Below are 20163 nucleotides of genomic sequence, written 5' to 3' on the forward strand. Positions count from 1 at the left end.
TAATTAGATGATCTGTATTGACAAGACTAGTCTATTGACTATGTCGCTCGTGTTTTTTAACAGGGAGGGAATAATATTATTTATTTTTTTTTTTTGATGTGGAAGGAGCTAATACCCGTAGCAGTTGATGCCTCTAAAACTTCAAAAAAAAAGATATATATATATATGTAATAGTTAATACTAATAAACTAATACAATATTTAAAATTTTCAGATTAGGTTAGAAGATGGTTTGTATATTGATCTGAACTCGGAGATAAATTTCTTTTACCATAATAACAATTATCTTGATAAAAACATGGATTAAAAAGATTAAATATATTTCTTAATGAATTTTTTTAATATCTTAATTCCCATTAAGAATATCGTGATAATTCTAAATGAAGAATGACCAAGCTTCTAAGGTATAAATCTACAAAATCTGTTTTTTCGTAACACTGTTTTGTAACAGGGACGATCCTTATTATTACATTATTACATATATAGATAAAATCAAATGGAAAATTTTCTTGTAAATTCAATACCGATAACCATATTCATGAATAAAAAATATATTTACCCACAACTGGCGCATATAGAAAATTTCTTGGACAGGTAATGCAGGAAAGGGAAAATTCTCGGCGACTAACACTATGTGATTTCCCGGTAAATATATTTTTTAAAACATACAACTTTGCGTATTATGCAACTTACAAAACGGTTATATAGAACGAATTTTCTAAAATTACATGAAAACGCATAATTTTTCTGATATAGAGAAATCCTAAAATTTAAAACAAAAATAAAAAGGAAAAGAATTTTACATTACCGTATTTCCACTTTATTAGTAAAGTGAAAATTTCAAAAAATTCTTACGAAAATATTAAAAATATGAGTATGTCAACATTATATTTCAATAATTAATATCTTACACTAATTATAATATTTTTGGGATTCTGATTGCGTTGTAATATCTTTTTATTATTAAACGATAATGCAATTATTTCAGAATTTACTGGGCACGCAAAGGTTGTTTCAAAATGCGTCAAAGCGAGGAATAACAAAAAGGTAAATGGGTCAAACGTTATGACAATAATTGATATAAATAAATAATTTAAAAAACTTAAAACATAAAAAAATGATCTAATATAATTAAATGAATAGTATGAAAATTGGTCGTCCAGTTCATCGTCGAAAAAATCGTATAGGTAATTAATTGATGGCATAAAACTATAAGATTAAACAAATTTACTCATATGTTCAAAAAAATCAAAGGCTGCAATACAACTGTTAATTATCCATAAATACTCATTTTATATTTGCCAAAATGTAATCAATTTGTTATAGCAAGAGAGTTAAAGTACTTAATTTTAGACAAATAGCTGCTTCTTTATGCATCCGCATTAAAAATGTAATTAATTTGAATGATGTGTTAATAAAGTAGTAATAAAAGTAAAGTTTAATAATAAGGTGCAATATTTGCATTAGAAAATATAGAATTAGAAATTATTAACAAATAACTAGTGAACTGCAAAAAGATTATATTCAGTTCTTGGCAGTAATTGTATTGTGTCATTTCTAATTTTTGCACCAGCAGGTCAGTATTAAGAAAAACAATTTACTATTTAAATTTATTAAATACCTGCTAGATTTGAGTATATATATATATATATATATATAGATTAAATTAACACAACTGAAAGTTTGAAAACATTAACAAAATGAACATTACGAAACTTCACAAAATTTAACCTATCCATTTTTCCCTTTTACTTTTTCTCCCTTACTCCCTTTTCCTTTCCCCCTTTCCATTGTGTCCTTTTCCCTTTTCCATTTTCATTTTATCATATTCCCTTCCCTTTCCCCTTTTCCTCCCCATTACATTTTCCCTTTTTATTTTTCCGCTTTCCTCTTTCCATTTTTCCTGATCCCCGTTTTCCCTTTTTTCTTTTTTCAATTTTCCCCTTCTTCCCTTTTCCGATTTTTTCCTTTCTCCCCTTTTCCCCGGTTCATTAGTTCAGTAGTTTTTTAGTCTATAGCGGACACGCATATCGGAAACACTGAAATGGAATCGTAAAATATTTAGTATAGTGTGTGGCTTACGTCCAACAGGTAGCGCTGTTTTTCAAAAAAAGCGTGTTTTTATCTGTCACAACGTGTGACATCTTAGGTATATAAATAGTAAGTATATAAAAACACGTGCGTATTCGAATGCAACGTTGTGTCAAAATTTCAAAGCAATTGGTGATGAAATTTCGGAGATTTAAGATTTTGAACAAACAAATATTTACATTTTTATTTATATAGATTAAAATAAACTTTTAGATAATCAAAAAAATTATTTTTATGCTTTTGGTTCATCAATCCAAATAGATATATTTATTTAGTTTCTATTATTTTTCCACTAGAAAATAGAAACTAAATAAATATATCTGGTTTGTAATATTGCTACTTTACTGTTAATATTTTATTTACCACTTTATCAAAAAAGCAAACTTGTATTCATTTTGTATTAGTATATAGCGTGTCTATATATTAAAAGTAATTTTTCAACGTATATTCAACAACACAAAACAAATCTAAACGTAGCATAATACAGATGACAACAAAGATACTTTCCTGGCATTGATTACTTATTCTTTTAGGGAAAAATAATGATAGCGAAAATAAATTAATAAAACTTTTTTCAAATTCCGAAAAAACGATATTTTTTAAATTTGATTCGCTCCTCCCACTACTAATATTGTCCCATAAGTATTTTAGTTGGATCGCTTATTTTTTTGTTTTTGGTTGCTTGCACCACTATTATGCCTAGAAAGACTAAAAAATTCGATTAAAAATATGCAACAAATAAAAAAATTGTTTTTTCGATTTTTGGAGAAGGGTGAATTTTGGGGCAAAATATTTTTAAAATGGTAAGAAGCATGCATCCATGTACTGGCTTTACATAAAGTGAGGTTATGTTTACAAAAATTTGAGAAAATTGACCCCAAAAAACTATCTACTCCCTTTGAGCAGACCTCAAAATTTTACCAATAAATTGCTCCATATACACTAGTTTCTGTATAAAATTTCATCAAAATCGGTTTATCCAGTCGAACGTTATTAAGTTTCAAACACTGCAATGCCAAGCATTAACTTATACTAAAATGCAAAAATTAATTTTTTGGGAGATCCCTGGGTTATGAAACGTCGAGAAATACAAAAAACCCATGCACCATTTTTTGCCTGATTACCATACTTTCCTTCTTGTAGCGTAGCTCTCTTTAGAGTGTGATGCCAAGAAAGTAAAAATTGAATGAAATCTTAACCAACAGTAATAAAACTTTCCCAGTTAAACAACTGGACAGGCTTAGGCCAGTGTTGGAGAGTAAGGGGATAATTCCGGACCATCAGTTTGGGTTCAGGTGTGACCATTTCACAATCAAACAATCCCATAGAGTCATCAGCGGGTGTCTGGAGGAGCAGAAATTCTGCTCGGCGACGTTCTTAGACATCCAACAGGCCTTTGATAAGGTATGGGATACCTGGCTTACTCTACAAGTTAAAGCTACAACTTCCTTAACCCTACTTCCTAGTCTTGCAGAATTATCTTGAGGGGCGTTTTGCTCAGGTGAAATGTAATGACGAGTTTCAAGGTTTTTTGAGATTGGATCGGGTTTCTCTCAGGGATCTGTTCTGGGCCCTGTATTCCATATTCGCTGCGAACATTCCGGTCCTGGATGATTGCATCGTCGCCACGTTCGCTGATGGCACTGCTATCCTGGCCGTTAACGAAAACCCTGGCCTAGCCTCGCAGATCCTACAAATGGCGCTGGATCGTGTGTGCGTATGACAGAAAAAGTTTAGGATTAAGGTTAATCAAGGTAAGTCGAGGCACATCACATTTGCCGTGCGGAGAGGTGACTGTCCCGGTGTGTACTTCGATGGTGTTTTGATCCCGCAAACGGAGATTGTGCGGTATCTTCACCTTCACCTGGACTTCACCTGGATCGGAGTTTGACCTGGAAGTGTCACGTGAGGATGAAGCGGAAACAGCTAAACGCAAGGTACAGGGAACTTTATTGGCTGCTACGGAGGAACTCAGGCCTTACATTATCCAAGAAGATTTTAATTTACAAGGCTATCCTGCGCCCAATCTGGACGTACGGTGTAGAATTGTGGGGAACGGCTAATACTAGTAATGTGGAAATTATACAACGATTTCAGAACGAAGTTTCGAGGGTAATTGCCGAAGCTCCGTGGTTCACGCGGAATGATGAGATTCAGGATTATCTGGAGTTCCCATCGGTTCGTGATATTGCACAACAGCGCAATGTCAAATACCTGCTGAGGCTTGAGAATCATGTAAACCACTTTGCAATTAATCTACTCGATAACAGCAGAGACGTCCGACGGTTGAAACGAACCCATGTTCAATTTTGACGGTGTTAGATTTGGAATCTAACACCGTCAAGTTTAGTGGTGTCGTATCTAATTTCTTGTTACTTCTCTTTCTTTTTCTTTTTTATTTGTTATTAATGTTTGTTTTGTGGACTGAAATGAATGGTTTGTGATTTATGACTGAGCTTGAAATTTCATATTTGACTTAAGTTTGCTTGCAACTGTTTATTATTTATTATGGGGGTTCCTTAAGGAACTTCTTATCATGTGCTTTTGTCAGGAAACTTACTTATGACTCCGCAGGAGAGCCGATTGTAATTATAACTGTTATTGAGAAAAAAAGCAACTTATGAGAAGGTTCTGAAAATTCATTAAAATCAATTTCAGTTACTCTCTGTATATACTCGTACATCTTTTTTTTATTTGGGTGGTATTTTATTATAAAAATATCTAATGTTTTAAAGCAAACAATTAATTTTTTAAATATCTGAGCAAATAAGTAGTGTAGTTTTTAACTCCAGATACGTGATGAAACGAATTTTCATTGTTAAAAATTAGGGCAATCTATCAAAATCTCCTTCAGTATTTAATTAGAATTAAATATTTTTTAATTAGAAGATCGTTCAATAATTTTCTTCTTTTATCTTTTTACGTAAATGCACTTTTCCATGTTTCTTCATGGATTATTGCAACGATTTTATGGCAGAATAGACTTTTTGATATTAATTTACTACACTGAATTCAACACGAAAATTTTTAGGAATAAAAAGATTATGCCGGACCGGAATTCGAACTAGATACCTTTTAAATGAATAATGGGATGCTATTCCAGCATAAAATGTTTGCCAAATGTATTATATGTAAAAATATACATATTATAATTTTTAACATTTTAAAATAAGTAAGAACTGTTTTTACCTTGTAAAAAGTTGTTTTACAATTTCAGGAATAAAAAAAGTGAAAAAAAAAATTCGAACAATTTTTAAGAATAATGATGTTTTGAGTGATCTTTTTTGTAAAACGGTTTCATATTTTGTTACTTTTTAACGCAAACTTTTAAATTTTTAATGCAAAGTTTTAAACTACGTGATCGTTCTTAGAATGTAAAAACACGTAACCACACTTTTATATTTGCCATAAGCAAGTTTATTTTCATTTGAAAAAGATTTAGTTATTAGTAAACTAAATACAGAAAATGATATTCTTCTTAAAATTTATAAACTAAATTAAACGTGTATACGTGGTTGACGTAATCAGTGTTCACTCAACTGAATATCCAACAGTGAACTGAATCATACATTATTTTTGTACCCCAAGGGAAGGATCATAAAACAGACCGTATAAAATCGAAACCGCGTGTAATGAGCGCAAAAAAAAAACGAAAAAAATTTGCTTTATAATTATATTGTACTCTAGTCAGGGTAGACTGTAACAGACACTCGTTACATCATTCGTTAATTTTATTTACCTTTAACTATCCTATTCCTATTCCTATTTTTTTTTTATCATCCGATATCATCTCATTCAACTCGCAACTCAGTGTATTCTAGCTGCTATGTAATGAAGAACAGCAGCTGTTCAACATTTTTTATGCACGTTCCAACTCAGCGTTTTCTAATGTTATTTTTTTACGTTTTCTAGTATCTCGCTCACTTCAATTACTACTATTACTACTAAAGTACTTTAAAACGCGTTAAAACTTTAGGTATCACGGTGAGAAATAAATATCCTAATGAAAACTAATTACCGGTTTCAAATTCCATCACTTAATCGGGTTATTTTTTATTTTATTTTTCTTCCTTTCTAAGATAATAAATTTTCTTACACATATTTATTTAAGCTTTATTTGCATAAGAAATTCTATATATATACGTAATGTATGTAATGAATGTATAGAAGTATTCTTAATTTATTTTATCATCAAAAGTATGCTAGTAAATCCTTTAAAACCTTTTTAATTGTTTTGTTTTTTAGATCATCCAAAGAGCAATAATTTATAAAAAAAACAAATTAAACATAATAAGTTTGTAAATCAGTTGAAGAAAAATAACTTATTTAAATAAATTTTATTGAACTTTTAGCTTATTAAGTTCTACGCTAGTATGGTGTAATTTAGTGTTGTCATTGATTTATTTGTACTTATTAATATAGGTTTTTGTTATGAAATTTATATAGAAGATGAAAGAAATGTTTTTAATGCGGTCAACAAACTGATTAAAAGTTATGATTAGAAACTTTGCGATGCAAAGTAAAAATAAAGTTCCAGCGGTAAAAGAGTCGGCGACATCAAATTGTAAAGTGAAACAAACTATAAAATTTTAATTTTCTAAAGTAATGTAAAACTAAAAACAAAACTTTTTGCGATTTCATTGAAGTCTATATAGGTCGTTGTTTATTTCCATTCCTTTCTATTCTGCGATAATTTTTACCTATGTAACTGAGGTAGACCTTATATTCCAGGTCGTGATTTATCTGTTTTATATATTCCAATTTCCATATTTCTCTGCTCTTTATATTTTCCCAAATACAGCTAGAATAATTATATTAAAGAGGAAAGTATGGTGATCATATAAAAAATGGGATATGGGTTTTTTTTTTGTTGAAATCTTAGGATACGAGTAGATAAACTATTGTAGATAACACTGAATGTGTGTCGCACTGCTTTTGGCTTGTATCTCAGGTTTTACCGAACCTATTTTCTTCAAATTTGGCTCAAATTTCGGATATGGAGCAATGATCATATACTTTTTTAAAAATTTGGTAAGGGACTGGGAGATATCATGAAGAAACCAATTTTGATTTTCTTCAGGGAGGTTTCAGAGAAAATTTAATTAAAAAAAAAATTTGTTACGTACAATCCACATATAAATAATCAAAAACATTTTTTTCAAAACATCAACCTACACTTTTTAAATCTGAAATATATGTTTTTTTCTTTTGTTCTATCTCACTACGGTTTAAATACTTTTTAAAAACGTTATTTAAGTTTATACTTCATATATAGAGCTATTAAAAATTGCCTATGATTTTTTTAAAATTATAAATCCTGGACCTAAAATAATTATAAACCTTTTTTCTTACTTTAGCCTTTTTTTCTTTTCACACATCCTTCTATAACTAAATTAACTAAAATTAATATTAATATTACAAAACACCCTACCTATTTTTTCTCTTCACAAGATTCTGCTACAAATATCTCTCTTTTACTCACTTTAAGACTTCATTTCGTTTTCTATCAACCCATCTAATTTTTAATATCCTCCTGTACTAAATTTCAAAATCTCCAGGAAAAATATTCCTAATTTATTATTTTCTTTTCTATTATTCTTATTGCCCATATTTCATCACCGTAAGGCGCCATACTTAACAAAAGTAATTTTAGGAATCTTTTTATATTCGTGTCTGAAACTAATAGATTTTTTTATTTTCAGAAACGTTCTCTTTGCTTAACCTATCCTTACGCCTTATTTTTGCGTCTATTTTATATATATATTAAAGACACAAAATATATGTATTATTATTATTATTTTCTTCTACAAAACTGACTCATTCAGCATAAAATAAGTATTTCTAGCATGACTTTTTTTTAATGTTGAGTGACATATTTGTTGAACCAGTAACCATCGTGGTATACTAATTCTAACTAATGTGGCTGATTCATTTGAATAAATAAAGGCAATATTTAGTCATATTTAATGATATCCTTTAATATGTATGAATTCTGAATACATGTTTTTATGTGAAAAATGATTGTTACAATGTTACTGTTCGTATCCACTATCGTGTCGGATATAAAAATATTACAATAACACATTTTAAATATTATAAAATAATTATCAGAATAAAACTAGGCTAATTAAATAGTAAACAAACTTAATTACTTCATCATAATAAGAAGAAGAACGAGACAGCTGAAATATATTTGCAGTGTACAAGAAAAAGGAGGTTACGAATCTTAACAATATTAACTCATCATTCAAATTGATTATACTTATTTATAGTATAAAGAAGCAGCTGTCTGTCTAAAATAAGTAAAGAGTAAAGAACTCTGACATACGCAACCGTTTACATTTTGGCAAATGTCAAATGTAATTTGGGTTTTTAATGGTAATAAACAATTTAAATTTTTACATTATATATTCATATTTTATTTCAGTAATTATTCGTATTTCTACATATGATTACACTGAACATTAATTAATGAAATATTATAATCAAAGTATGAAGAAGGAGACAGAACAATTTTTATTGATTTTTATATAAATAAAAGATGCTTTATTTTGCATGTTTTGAATGTCGATAGAAGTTTAAAATTGCGACTTGAATGTTACCGGTGGAGTAATACGACAGTGGAATAAGCATGTAGAGGGAAAATCATCTACATAAGCGGATACGATTTCCTCTACCACTCCCTGCTACACAGTAAGACTTCTGTTGAATAATGACCGTTTGTGCTTTTCAACTTCTCTTAATGTCACGGAAATCGATAGGAATGGTGAATGACAGGATGGCTTCGCACAACAAAAAGTTTTACATCCTTTGAACGCTTATGACCTATACTTCTGTCATTAAGTTTTGACAGCTCTTTATTTATTATAAATAAATTAGTTTAATTAAATAATAAATAAAAATTACAATTTAAAAAAATAAAATTAAATCGAAAGTATTTATTTTAAACAGATTTTTTTATAATAATAATATTTTGTAATCTATCTCTTTTTCTAACTATCAACAAGAAACTCCCAAAAATTTATGTTTTTCAATATAATAACTGACATCCCCGACGCGGCTTTGCTCTCGCTAAATGGTTACTTTTTACTTGCGGTACGCAAGTAATAAGTAACCATTGACTCGTTGGGGGCAATTTTTTATTTTATGTTTTTAATGAAGTAACCGCAGAGTCAGATGCAGCCAGTCGGTTAGGCACAAGTAGTAACAGTGGCTGTTTGTTGCACAAACATTAACAGTGAAATTAAACCTTGAAAAATTGAAATTAAAAAAACCCGAAAATAATTTTTAGATATTTATCGGAAGAGTATTTTCAAGCCCTAATCTTGTGAATATCTTGTGTAGTATAGTCGGAAACGGGGAAAATTTGCAATCATTGTTCAAGTTGTTTTACCCCCGTTGAACCTTTTTTCACCCCGTTGAAGGTCGAATTTCAAAAAATCTAGAAGTTGGTTTTTAGATATTTACATACAAATTACACACACCATAAATCAATCTGATATATTCATTTTTTTATCGAGAGATTAAAAAAATAACCGGGTTTTAAACAAAATCAGTTTTAACTCTTTAAATTCGGAATTTCAAAAAATCTAGAAACTGATTTTAGATGTTTTCATGAAGATTAGACATACAATAAATCAAGTTAATATCTTCATTTGTTGCCGAGAAATTAAAAAAGTTAGTAAATTTCATTATTACTCTATTTTAAACCTTTAAACTCGGAATTTAAAAAGATTTGTTACTTAGTGTCCACTTATATCGTAAGAAAAATATGTATACATTTTTCAACAATTTATCTTGAATAATTTTTTCTGGGCGTTGATAAATCAGTCAGTCAGGATAAATTGTTTTAGAGGTACAGGTGATAGTTCAGTCAAATTATTATCGAGATTCTTATATATAAACCTGGTAATATAATTAGGTACAAAAATTATATTAATAAAATCAATAAATTAAAACAATATATTTATAAAATTATACATATATAGTTAAAATAATAGAATATAATTTTATTAATAATAACGTTCAGATTAGTTTTCTAATTTAAAGCAATAAACGATATTAGGTAATAAGTTATTTAGAATATAACACTAGATTAATAAATTAACTATTGAAACCATTTTGTTCATATACACGATTATATAAGCTTGCTATATACAAAATGTACGTACGTACTTTCATTGTAGCTGTATTAAACAAATGGGCGACCTGTTGATCCAATAAACTACACTAAAGTAACTTTAACATACCAAACACAAACTCACAGTATTTTACATTATCGATTTATTTAACAAATATTACAGCCGAAATAAATTATATTCCGCGATAATATAACGAACGCTTTATTACACCAATAAAATATAAGCCACATTTTTGAATTTAATATTATTATAGATTTATATTTATGTTTATTTATATGCACCCATTTCTGGTAAATATTAACTTAATATTTTTAATATTATTCAAGTTTCAAAGAAAATGGGATTGTAGATCAGTTTGTAAAATAACCGATTATTACACCAAAAAGATTTTATTCTTGCTATAAAAGATCTTTTAAGATTAAAGATTTAAAGAAAAGATTAAACATTTAATTCACAGTATGTGCTTATCAAACACAGTAAATATTGATGCCTGTTAATAACATTGTCATATTAAGTTTTGATAAAGAGGACGAAATCAGGATGAATTGTTCGATGCATTTTAGTTAAAAGATTTTTGTGATCACTTGCAAGGGAGCACAGAATATATATATATACATACACAAAATCTTCAACCTATAGAAAAATAGCTCACGAATACTTTTTCAAAAGTGAGCTTCTTTTCTGTACATCGAGAAAATAGGTATAAATTCTGATCACAATTTTATGAAGATTTCTGTATTATAAGAGAAGGAAAACAATTTGTTTTCCTTCAAGTTTTTGTATCAAGTGAAATTACTATGATATAATTTTTTACTTATAATAATATAAATTACTTATATTTATAACTTTTAGCATGTATATTCCTTTATAATGCAACTAAAGCTTTAAATATAATTTCGTGATAATATTATTAAGTTTCATGTGATTTTTTAAACTGTTATTTTGCCACACAAGACTACTTATAAATTAAGAATTAAATGTTGTGACAGTATAAAATTAAGGAGAGGTAGTCAGAATTCCTAAAAATGATAAAATTAAATTTCTTAAAGTTTTTCTGATAAATAATAAATCGAGCCTTCTACTTATAAATTTAATGAAAAGCAGTTGGCTAAGAATTAATAACCGCATAGGTAGTAAAGTAATATAAACTACCAGTAGACAAGAATATTACAGAACAGAGCGAATCGTTTCGCGGCTATTTATTGATCTAGAAGGTACAGGAGTACAAGATGGAATGATAGATAGCACTGGATGTGGGTGGTAGGAGGTGATGATGTTAAGAGTAGAGGCAAAGCGATAATCACCGCAGAAGCAGAGTAATAGTAGTAATAATAGTAATGCTATAGCAAAGGAGAAGCAAGCGTGCTTAGCACGCTCCGCTTTGTGGCTGTGAAGCTGTGAGCAGGCAGGCAAGCTGTGTAGTCTTCTCTGCTTTGCTCTGTTGTTCCGTTGCAATTAGTTAGCGACAGGAAATGTGCGGCTCTTCCCCTAATGAACCAACCCCTGCTTAGCCTATCCTATCCTTACCTCGCTTCTTCTGACTCCCTCGTTCGTTCAACACTCAAACAACCCCTAAACTCTGTTAAAACCCTTACAAAGAATAATTTCCGACAAAACTTCTGTTTTACAATCTACACCGTTCCGTGCAATAACATTGTCCGTTTGTTACGTTTTCTTTAATTCTCTCATTTTACTCATGAGATACATACATAATAAGATATCTTCTAGTAACCGATTTTTTCCTTTTTTTTAAACAAACGAGCCTCCTTTTAAAGTTATTACAACTTTCTAAAAAGTTTCTAGAAGTAATAAAAAAAAAACTTTAATTATATTTTTACTTTTTTAATTTGATTTTCTTTATATCTGATTACATACACCATAATTTTATTTTGTAAATTCCAGTTTATTCGAAGTACAAGACGTAATAATTTATAATTAGTAAATAAAAACCATACACTGTATTGGCTAAGACAAGTTTTTGAAAGATTTATAATATTAAACAGTGCATTAAATATTATTAATTAAGATAATTAATTAACTTATTCTATCTTGGAATAAAAATAATTAATTAATTTTCATAAAAATATCTACTGCTAGCGACCTTAGCCGAATTAAAATACACCTGTTACTTTATGAATACTGAAATTAAGTAACATCGAAAATGATTAGCAGATGGATAAATTACCGTTCTTTTTATCACGTTCTACTGATATCATCTATAAGTGTCGGTATCAACTAGACCATTCACCAGTAGAGATTCATCTATATCTGCTTAAAGTAAGAGAAGAAAAATAGAGAAAAACATACATAAAGGAAAATAATAAAAAAGAAATCCAGATAATATCTATTACATTAAATATGGCTAATAAACATTCATTTTTAGATTAAAAATAATAAACAAATAACTTTATTTTAATTAGGATAATTAACTGAAGCAAAATAACAACTAAAACACTAATAACAAATAATTAATTTATTAGCAAACATATAAATAAATATAAGTTTGCCCTGAGGTAGATAATCCCCATGTCCGGAACACAACATCTATGTTCCACGTCCAGGGCGGCAACAGCTGTACCTTTGTACATCACATATAGCTGGCTAACGGGGTTCCGAGTAAATTCCTCGGTTATGCTTTGTTAAGTTTGACCTGGTTCCAACTTCAGGTCACTAAACGGACTGGATTTTTGGCTACCTGCAGGAAATGGAATAACAAACGATTTTGGAAATGGATTCATACCACTCTTAGAGCTGGCGATGTGGCGGCCAGAGTCAATGTTATTGCAGGTGTAACGGAGACCCTTCCGTTGTCCACATGCCCCCTGCGATGGCAAGCATGTAGCAATGGTGCCCATGTATGTCGGTGCATGGGAGCTCTGAAAGCTTCGGTGAGTAGGAGCCTGGAGTCAGTGCAGAGACTGCGCATCCGCTCTCTGCCAGGACATATGCCGGTTCCACCGGAGTACCGGATCGGACCTCCAAGGTTAGTAGCCCTGGAGTGGGGGTGTACCCCGGCGGCTAGCCTTGCTACAGAAGGGATCAATGTTCATGAATTTTCCTGAACAAACTAACGTGTGCACGTAAACACCCTCGTTTAGAAACCGCCGATTCGCCACAAGCGAAGAGGAAAAAAAGTAAGGAGAGTGATAAGATTAGAAAAGATGCTGATAAAATCAGTAAAGATTTAAGAAAAGCTTTGTTTGGAAATAATGTTCCCAAACCAAGATTTTTGGTCATTACAAAAGAGAATGGTAACTTCCAAAAGATAAGTCCATTCTTAATTGCTAGAGAGATTACAAATTGTGCTGGTGGTCCTGTCAAGGAAATCCGTAAGACGTTTAACGGATTACATGTCGAAACTATAAACGACATGCAAAGCCAGAAAGTCCAGGCGTTGAAGAAGATCGGTGAATTTGCGGTTACTGTCCAACCGCATAGTACACTTAATTCATCTAGAGGAGTTGTTGTTTGCCGTGATCTTCTTAACTGTACTGAAGAAGAAATAGTGCAGGAAATGTCTAGTCAGGGAGTGACACATTGTCGCAGACTTTCTACGAGACGAAATGGTGAGATTCTTCCTTCGGCCTCTCATGTTTTGACATTCAATAGGCCAAATCTTCCTGAAAAGGTACGAGCCGGCATCCATCGGCTTGATGTACGGGCATTTATTCCGCAGCCGATGAGATGTTTTAGGTGTCAACGTTTCGGACACACTGCAGCTAGATGTGAAGCGCAGGAAATTTGTATACGCGGAATGAAGATACATGAGGGTGATCCATGTAAAGACCCTCCAGTCTGCATTAATTGTAAAGGGCACCATAACTGTCGATCCAGGAACTGCCCAGTATACAAATCAGAAACAGCCATTCAGGAGGTTAAAACGCTTCAAAAAGTCAGCTACCCTGAAGCGAAGAAGATTGTAAACCTACGTACACCTAGACCATCGACTACATACGCAGAAGCAGCTGCTGCTCCCCCCACACCTAAAATCAACGTGGAGCAGTTGCTTAATACGATGGCACCAAGTCTCGCGACAATGATAGAAAGAATCATTGATTCCAAGATCGAGTCGACTCATCAGATACAAAAAAGTAAACATGAGAAGGCTCATTCCCGGACTGACGTCGCCGACAGAAGACCCGTACCAGCGCAGTTTAAAAAACCGGCAAAATCTTCGATTATAACTCCAGCAATAGACGTAATGAAGAAAAATCTTGATTTATCCGACAAAGATCTAAAGATCACCCCGACGACGAGTCATATAGCTAAGGATACTGTGACAAGAGTACAGGAAAAATCTGCGTCAACCAAAATGGAGGTGCAAGTAATTATCGAAAAAGCACCAGACACAGACGATATTAAAACTGTACCTACAGAGGCCCCAAAAGCTCAGAGAACAACTGTGGCAAGAGCATCTGTATCAGCCGGCCCAAGCACAGCCTTAGACATTGAATCAAGTTCATCAGCCGCCGAAAGTGCATCGGTTGCAAGTTTAGACTCAATTGCAACGATGCTCACAGCACCATTGAAGCTTTCATCACCTGATGTAAGCCGGAGAACGTCATTGGCGTCAGAAAGAGAAGACGATGCCATGTCCGAAGCCTCAGACACTCTGTCGTTGGAAGTTGAGGCCGTTCGCAGAATGGAAAAACGTAAGAAAGGATGGCCGAAAGGAAAGCCTAGGCGGTAATTTGTTGGATTTTAAATTAGAAGATTGAAATTTTGAACACTTATTTTCTTCATGGAAATATGAATTAAAGAACCTTTTTTTATTTTTTTTTTGAAGTGGGATGGGGCTAATGACCAAAGTAGTCAATGCCCCTAAAATCTCAAAAAAAAAAAAAAAAAAAAAAAAAAAATATATATATATATATATATATATATATATATAAGTTTAATACAACGTTTTAGACTGTTACACCATCCTCAGAAATATTATTTGAATTGTACAATTTTTTTTTTTATGTTATGATGAATGTTAAACATTCAAATACATTTAAAATATACAACATGAAAAACTATAATTCATGAATAGACTGGCATTAATCTTGATTAAAATTAGTTGTTGCTTGTATTTATGTTAAAAAAGATGAATTATTTAAAATGAGGATTCTACAGAATAAAAAAAAAAGTTAAATATGTAGATGGAAAATTAACCACTAATTTTCTGGATAAAAGAAAATAAAAATCCATAATTCATTATTGACAATTACAAATTGAATATTTATTTAACCTGTTAGTGAAATAGAACTGCAATAATTTATTCTAATAATTAAATGAAATCCTCGATTTTATTTAATAATAATAACGATTTAATAAATTTCAATTAACAAAAGACTTTTATAATAAAGGGTTTTTATTAAAATAATATCCCACAAATTTATGAACATCAATATAATAATTTTTAATTTTAATGGCATTAATATTCTAAACGTGAATGATACACATATTTTTTAATTAAGAAAATAATAAAACTTGAATGAATAATTAATTTTGGGTATGATTAGCGAATTACCTCATTCGCTACGAAATCCTTCGCTTTTTAAAAGCTGACAGAATAAATGACCTTCTTCAATCGTACCTTTAATAATAAGTAAAGAATGAAATGAGTAGAGAAAGGAAGGTCATATCATTTTTCCTGTTATTTGCTGAACTATTACCAAGAATAACCATTCATTAAAAAAAAATAATAAATGCACTGAAGTATTTTGTTTTTAAAGATTATAAATTATTGAATTAGAAAATAAAAACTGTGAAATTAATATGATCGATGAAAATTATATTACAGATGTATAAAAGAAAAAGTAAGTTACAACTTATGAGCATTTATGGGAAACTAAATAAATCAAAACTTGAGCATGAATACATGGGGAAATATAAAATGTTGAAGCATTTACAAAAGATAAGCGCTGGAAGAAATTCTGAATACGGATCTCGGAAAGTATAGTTCAACTTATATTTATCTAAAGACTTCTGCATGATGTTATCAGATATAACAACAATATAAAATATTAAAACAAAACAAGAAGCAAGTAACGACATGAAAATATAAACTTGTAAAAAGCATAAAAAAGAAGTTAAAACGAAAATATTTCCCAAAAGAGCAAATAAATTGAAACTGTATATTTTATTAGCATTGTAAAAATACCAACTGTGTATTATTAAAATAAAATTAATAAAAAAGAAGTATTTGTACACACACATCACAGAATTGAATTCAAGAACCGAAATTAATAGAAAGATGGGTCAAGTTTCAAAAAAATTTATTAAAAAATTGTTAGCATTTTTATTCAAAGGATATAAAAATAATTTACGTATAAATGTTAAACATTTTTATAGCTTAATTCTGTACACTAATTAAATAAACAGATGTGTATAATTTTAAAACATCAAAAGACATTAACATAGGATTTTATTACATATTTATAGTTTAAACAGATTATAATAGATATCAACCGTTTATAATTAAATTAAACTAAACGATAATTAAATAAATGTTTTTATTTATATATATATTTTTTTAATATCTTTTAAGTAAATTAATTTTTATATTTGAAGGTTATTTCGGTTTTAAAAACCGTTAATTTCCTTTTTACATTCATCAACTTCTTTTTTTGTTAAAAAACCTAATTTTTAAAATGTAGTCCTTAATAAATAATAAAGAAAAAGGAAATAATAAAATGCAAATAAAATCCCAGTTTTTCGTGTTTTAATACTTAAAAAAAAAAATATATATATATATATGTATCTTACACACAGTAAAAAATGTAAATTTTATATTTCCGTTTTCTTTTATTTTTAATTGGTATGAATGCAACCGACATGCTATTTTATTAAAAAAAAATAATAATAATAAATAGAAAAAAATACATATATCAGGTCAATTAAAAATAAAAAAGACAAATAATTAATGGTAATTAACAACGTGAAACATCGTATCTTTGGCGGACATGAACTGATTTTTAGACTCTTATTCGAATTGGATTTAAGCTAATTATTTACATTTACAATATTTATGCAGATAAATGAATAATTTTAGTAAAATAAAAAACATTGCATTACATTTGGTTGATTTAATGTTACGCACATTGTACCTTTTTCAGTAAATATATTTAAAAATTAATGGAAATAAAATTAAAAAAAAAAAATGATTTAATTAATATTAAATCAGATATATTTAGTACTTTTTTACAAACAACAAAACCTGTAATTTTTTAATTGGGTGTTACTTATAATATTTAACGTACAGCCATTTATTTTTATATGTTATCTACAAATATATAGAAAGATTTGATTAACTGAAAAATATGGTACGATTAAAATAATTAAAAGAAAAAGAACTGGTCAAAGGCTCACGTTATAACCTTTTTATCTTTTGTGTAGTCCTTGAAAGGACGTTCCGTAATTTTGAAAATATTAATTTGTTTTTAAATACTAATATGTAGTATATTTTAGTCAAGTTGATAGTAGTTATAATCATATATATTGTTTCTGATAGGACTAAGGCAATCTTTTTTATACATTTTAAGCGATCGATTTTATAATACTGGCATTTGTTTTCTTCAAGGTTGAGAATTAATACATGGAAACATATATATCTTTAAAAAAAGTTTTACGTTACAGAGATAACCATATCGTTAACATTTTATTTAAAAACAATAATATATATATTAAGCAGATGTATTATCATATTTTTACTTCGATAATAAAAATAGTTTATTATCAAGAAATAAAAATATAATATTATAATCATACTGGTATGTAGATATAAATGTACTATGAGTAGCAGCACTAATAACGATTTGTTTACACCTGTTCTTATCGTAATTTACCAATACCTACTTGTTTATGCATCCGTAGTTTCGTAAAGTTTCATCTTAGCTGGAATAGACTGTAATTCAAAATTATTAGACATTATAGAAATTAAAGAATCAAAAATACAAATTATATTTATTACAGTATGATAATAAATAAAATGAATACAATTAATTTATTATTAAACATAAATGTGTAGTCATTGCCTGCTGATATTAAGTAGTTAACTTACTACTAAATAATATTGTGTCTTAATTATTCATTGCTTTTTTTGCATATCCCATATATCTCGACATTTATTTCTAGGAGCATGCATATTCCTAATTCTAAACCAATACATAGGGAAATTAAGAAGCTTGGATCCGTATTAAAAATGGCGTTGAAACCGTTATCTGGATATCTTCCATTTAGTAATGACCATTAAGAAGTATTATACTCTTTCAGTTCCCCTAAAATGTAATACATTAGACATTTATTTTTATTAAAAATATTTCTCACAACTTGTATTCTTAGCGTTGAGTTTTTATCTTAATACGCCACTAATTAAACTAATCAGAAATTACATTTAAAATAAATTTGAAATATTCTCTAACAAATTGTTTAAAATACGTAGTGTTTCAGGAGGAAATGGAAATAATTTGGGAACAGATTCTAGAGCTTGAAATAAGGAAAACCGTTCATAAAAAAACATCTATCCGAAAACGTTTTGTTATCAAGTACGGCTATTGAAAATCCGTATTTCAGTACTCCCAGTGAATTGAGGACATGTTGAGATTTTTAAGGGGTTATACAGCTTGTCATATGGTTCTATTATGGTTTCTGACCTGAAAAATCGAATAAAACAGGTACCGAATAAGAAGAGCTTTTTTAATTTTTACAAATTTCGGTTAAATTTTTCAGTCAAACATCTTTCAGTTAAGTTTTGTTTTTTCATAAACTTTAATACATCAATTTTTTTTTTCAGAATTAGATTCTCTCCCAGTTTTGATAATAAAATTTACGCAATTATTAGTCATTTAACAAAATATTTTAAACCACTAAAAAACCTGATTTTTCTCACAGAATTGTCCGGTTTTACGTTGGATATCACGAAAACTACGGTAGTATTAAGACGTGTTTTATTCATTTTTTCAGGTCAAAAGACAAAAGAAATTATCAAGTTTACCCGTTATATAACGCCTTAAAAATTTCAGGATGACTTCGATTCACCAGAAGAATTGAAATCCGGGAGAAAATTTTCGCTAATCGTAACTGGATATAAAGAATTTCCTGTTATATGTTTGTATGAACTTTTTTCCTTATTTCAAGCTCTAGAATCAGTTCCCAAATTATTTACCTTTCCTCCTGAATGGTAGAACATACTACAATTTTTTTTAATAATAAATATCTTATTATTTTACTGAGTTTATGGGGCTAGGAAATTTCACATAAAAAAAAATATATATAATTTTTTATAAAAATGTAAATTATGTAACTTATTATTTAAATTTGGTTTTAATATTGAAAAAAAAAATACAAATAGGCTTCAATTTGATGTATAACCTGATTTTTTACGATAGGCTGTTATAAAACTAAAACAGTTCATATTCAATTATTTTCTTTTGTTAACCAAACTGCAGTCAAAATATAAAATAAGACAAACGATAAAAAAAAGTTTAACAATAGGTGATTGTAATAAGAGGAAGGAACATAATAAATTCAAATAATCCATAACGTTTTAAATTATTTCTCCCATTATTATTAAATTAGCCATTATTATTATTATTTAATGTTTTAATATTAGCCCACATAAACCTTGTAAATAATATCTAAAATTGCAGTCACTTGATTTAGTATTTCGTAATTGATATATGTTTCTGTATGTTTACGGGGATATCTTGGCAACATATCTCTTAAGTTTAAATTCAAATTCATACGTTAACTGAACAAATGAAGCATGGAAATGTGGTACTGTTAACTACACAAAGACTTTATATTTTATACAAAACTAGCATCTCCGTCGCGGCTTTACAAGCGCTTTACAAGTGCATTCCCAGTCGGAGTCAACTTTTTTTTTATTTTGTATTTTTTAGTCAAGTAACCGGAGGCAGATGAAGCTAGTTGCGTTGCACATACAG

General features: G+C 29.4%; 1 protein-coding gene across 1 annotated transcript in view; it reads left to right on the forward strand.

Moving 5' to 3' along the window:
• LOC142324451 (uncharacterized) overlaps positions 1 to 20163 on the forward strand; it is a 508121-nt gene that overhangs the window by 237817 nt on the left and 250141 nt on the right. The gene's annotated exons all lie outside the window — the stretch shown is intronic.

This window comes from Lycorma delicatula, chromosome 5, assembly GCF_047948215.1.
Source record: "Lycorma delicatula isolate Av1 chromosome 5, ASM4794821v1, whole genome shotgun sequence".
NCBI classification, from domain to species: Eukaryota; Metazoa; Arthropoda; class Insecta; order Hemiptera; family Fulgoridae; genus Lycorma; species Lycorma delicatula.